Source organism: Acomys russatus, chromosome 26 (genome assembly GCF_903995435.1).
Source record: "Acomys russatus chromosome 26, mAcoRus1.1, whole genome shotgun sequence".
NCBI lineage: Eukaryota > Metazoa > Chordata > Mammalia > Rodentia > Muridae > Acomys > Acomys russatus.
Genome location: NC_067162.1, coordinates 10,735,807 through 10,740,425, shown reverse-complemented (window position 1 = coordinate 10,740,425; position 4,619 = coordinate 10,735,807). Strand labels below are relative to the sequence as shown.

General features: G+C 46.1%; 1 pseudogene; it reads right to left on the bottom strand.

Moving 5' to 3' along the window:
- Nucleotides 1–3,448: 3,448 nt before the first annotated feature.
- LOC127209016 (uncharacterized protein C9orf85 homolog) lies at nucleotides 3,449–4,086 on the bottom strand (annotated as a pseudogene).
- Nucleotides 4,087–4,619: the final 533 nt, after the last annotated feature.

The following is a 4,619-nucleotide window of genomic DNA, read 5'->3' as shown; positions in this document are numbered from 1 at the left end:
AAACCTTATTTCTTCCCTACCTCAGTGGGGAGTGGGGGTTGGGTTGGGTTGGAAGGGAGGTGGAAGTGTTTAAGAACCCTAAGTAAAGTAGGTTTTTGAAAAATCTAAGCCTGCAGTTAGGGACAAGACACAATCCCCAATAGCACACACCCAAGGATCCAATAACTGTGTCTAACCCCACCTCCTAAGTTCCCAGCTCTCACTGGCCCAGCAAATGATGATCTCATCCATGGGTGAGTTCACAGGTGAAGGCGGAGCCCTGCAATCCATCCCATCACCTCACCAAGGCCCAGAGAGATAGCCCATAGGAAAGGCCCCCGAGCTGCATTGGGGGCCAAACCTTCAACATGAAGCTTTGGGAGGCATGCCAGTTCCAAACTATAGTGTGTTAACTAGCCAGATTTCACCATCCCACAGTGCATGCAGGTGTCAAAAGACCTTACCAAGCCCCACAAAAACACATTAATATTTTTCAGTTAAAAAGTTAAGGAGATGCAATTGTAAAGATGTTCACCAGCCAAGAGTACTGTCTGCTCTTCCACGGGGACCTGGGTCCAGTTCCCAGCCCCAGCTCACAACCATCTGCATCTCTAGTTCCAGGGAGTCTGGTGCCTTCATCTGACATGCATGGTCACGGCGTGCATGTGGTGCACAGATGTACTTGCAGGCAAAGCACCCATAAACATAAAATAAAAAACATTTTTTTAAAGGAGTTGGGTGCGGTTCAGTTGGTAGAGTACCTGCCTACCTCGCACAAAGCCCTGGGTTCTGTCTCAACACAGCATAAACCACACGTGGTAGCCCATGCTTGTCATCCCCGTACTCTGGAAGTGGAGGCAGGAGGATCAGGAGTTCCAAGATGATCTTCCTCTACATAGTAAGTTTGAAGGCCAGCATGGACTACACGAGAGCCCATCTCTGTGTAGACCTGGCTGTCCTGGACTCACTTTGTAGACCAGGCTGGCCTCGAACTCATGAAAATCTGCCTGCCTCTGCCTCCCAAGTGCTGGGATTAAAGGTGTGCGCCACCACTGCCCAGCCGAGAGCCCATCTCAAAAGAACAAGAGGTTGGAGAGATGGCTCATCAGTTAAAAGCACTGGCTGCTCTCCCAGAGGACTCTAGTTTGGTTCTCAGAACCCCTGTGAGGTGGTTCACAGCTGTCTGTAACGCCACCTCCAGGAATCTAACACCTCAGACCTCTGTGTGCACCTGCATTCATGTGCACATACCTACAAGCACAACACACACACACACACATACACACACACACACACACACACACACACCTTCACATAATTAAGAATGATTTTTTTAAACCTGTTCACAAGCAAACTAAAGATTGACTTAGTTAACTGTTTCCCTGGTTTGCATGCAAATGAGAGCTATTATTTTGCGCTGGGGGGGGGTGTGTTTTGTTTTGTTTTGTTTTGAGACAGGGTTTCTCTGTGTAGCCTTGACTCTCCTAGACTCACTTTGTAGACCAGGCTGGCCTCAAGCTCACAGTGATCCACCTGCCTCTGCCTCCCGAGTGCTGAGTGGGAGCCATTGAATGCAAAGATCGCACCACAGGCAGAACGGCTTCCATGTGAGCGCCGTGCTGAAAGTCTAGTTCTCCACCACCCCTCACTGCTCACCATCACCCACTGTCCTTCCAGGCAGATGAAGATGTTCTGGAGGTAGGCTGAAATGATGGACATTGTCCTCGATGCTGTGCGCCGCTGATCCTCCTGCCTCCACTGCTGGGATAGCAGCCGCGCACCATCATGCCCAGTTTATGTGGTGCTGGGGGTAGAACCCAGGACTTTTGTGTCCCTGAGCCACACACTCAGCTCCTGCTCCATTCGTCTCACCCTGGGGACTGGAACTTATCCTAAGTCCAGGCTGCCCTCGACCTTTCAACCGTCTTCCTGCCCAGCCTCTAGAGCGACCCACCAAAAGGCTTCTGCTGCCACACCAGGTCAAGTGGCTTCTTTTAAATAGAGTTATTTCTTTTTCTGTGTGTGTATGTGGTATGGGTGCATGTTCACATGTGTGTGGATGCACACGCATGTGTGTGCATACATTGGGAAGCCAGAGACCCCTGTCAGGTATCTTCCTGGATCAATACTCACCTAATTTACTGAGGTGCGTCTCTTGCTTGAACCCAGAGTTCCCTGATTGGACTAATCTGATGAGCCAGTTTTGCTCTGGGGACCCCTTGGCTCCGCAGCTGGCTCTGGGGTTACAGGCAGGCTACCACATGTAATCCCTTAGGATTTATGTGCGTGCTAAGGATCCAAACTACGGCCTCACTACCGCACAGCAAGCATTTCACCTGCTGACACATGTTCTCAGCCCAATTTTTATTGTGTTAATTAATTGATTGACTGACTCATGGTTTGGTATGTTCACCTGTCTGCATAAATGCATACCCCAGCCCACACGTGGCAGTCAAGGGATAACTTCAGGGAGTTGGTTTTCTCCATCCACTCTGTGGGTCCCAGGGAAGGAACTTGGGTCTCCTGATTCCCAGCAGAGCACCTTTGCCTGCTGAGCCATCCTGTTTGGTTTGGTTTTGGTTTTGGTTTTGGATTTTTTTTGTTTGTTTTCTTAGTTTGTTTTTTTTCAACAAATATATTCACACACGTGTGTGTGTATGTGTGTGTGTATATCTGTGTGTGTGTGTGTGTGTGTAGATTAAGACACAAAGAAAACATAGTAAAACACTAAAATTGGGAATCTATCTACTGACTGTGGAAATGTTCATTATACCACCTGGCTGCTTTTCTGTAACTTTGGGATTTGAAACACAAGGACACAGATTTCAATAATCACATGAAGCCAACTTACAATGTTCACACTGGCAAGAAAGTGGTAATTCAGGGCAATGGAATTCTGGGAAGGAGATGCTTATGAGGGAGAACCTCACAGGAGCGTCTGATACTGCAAGGATCTCCACTAGCGTTTGAATGTTGGATTTTCCCTTCTAGTTAATAACTATACAGTCCATACTTTTTTCTGAGTATATATTTTCAAACTAGGAGAAGGTAAAAAAAAAAAGCAATTAAGCATATAAAAATATTTTGAAGGAAAATCACCACATGCTTTTTAAGATGTAATAGAGTGTTTGCTAAGGAAGTTACACACCCAGGTCAGGCTGAGCCAATCATCTTAGTTTTGCATGAAATAGTTCTGACACAATAACCAATTCCCGGCACTGGATAATTTGACATGAGATGATATGGTTTTCTAAACAATTTCTATAGATTACAAGGCATGCTTTCCACACCTTCTGTATATGCAGCTTAAGTTTTATCCTGAAAACTTGCAAGTTTCTGTTAACTAGATGTTATAAATAATTGGTGTTGCTCATACACCAGGTCTGCCTAGTTCATGAACAGCCTTTTCTGACTCCCTTGTTCCGGTGTCAGTCCATTTGCCGAGTCCTCTGCAGCTGGCTTCGTACTGTCAGGCCTCCGTGTCTCCATCCTCGCCAGTCAGTCAGCATCCACATCCTCATCACTACCCTTTCTTTTGAAGATTCTTCTATGGTCAGAGCCTTGATTTTCAGTATCTTCTGAGGTCTCTAGTTCTTTATCAAACGAAATAATGACATCTTCTTTCTTTCCGCATTTTGCACACACGCCACGTTCACAACCACACACTCGGAGCCGGGCGTGGTGGCGCACGCCTTTAATCCCAGCACTCGGGAGGCAGAGGCAGGCGGATCGCTGTGAGTTCGAGGCCAGCCTGGTCTACAAAGCGAGTCCATGATGGCCAAGGCTACACAGAGAAACCCTGTCTCGAAAAACCAAAAAAAAAAAAAAAAAAACCAACCACACACTCTACACACTTTGTGGTAAGAGTCCATTACTTGTGTTTTATAAACATTTAGCACATTTCTTAGGCTCTGACAGTGGTTTGTATTTGCCGTATCTTACACCCCACTCAAGAACTTCTTTGCAACGCTGACATACTCCATCATGAAGTTTTACACTCGTTTTCTTGGTATGAACACTCTTATCAGACTTGTCATTTTTGAATGTGAACGTATTCTGGTGCTTCTGAGGTCCAGACCCAGTCATGTGGCCTTTCTGGGAACTCATCAAAACACAAGCACCTTAAGCCAGGGCAGCCTTTAAGTTACAGGGGAGAGGCTTGTTTTGCTTTGTTAATGCAGTGCATTTTTTTTCCCTGATTTTTACTTTTCTTAAAAAATGAAGACAAGGGTGCCTCCTGGCGGCCTCGGGAAGAACACACAATCCTTTGGAAGGAACCTGGAGTTCTGAAAGGCTGGCATTCTGAGGGGCTGCGTTCTCTGCAGAAACCAAGGCGCTGAAAAAAAAAAAAAAAAAAAAAAAAAAAAACAGCGGTCCAGATGAGGCCGCCCCTGCCTGCAGAGACTTGTTTGTGTGGTGTTGGTGTTTAATACAGACTAAAGCTTCTTACTTGTTGTCCCTAAGCCATGTAGGTAAACGTGCAGTTTAGAAGAGCCTCTTTCAGGAGCATAAATACAAGCCAGCAACATAGAGGGCAAAGGAACACAAGGAAAAAAGCTGGCTTTGCTGATATTATAGTATAGATTTTTTTTTTTTTGAACATTTTATTCCATTTGTGTGTGAGGGGAGGGCACGTATCC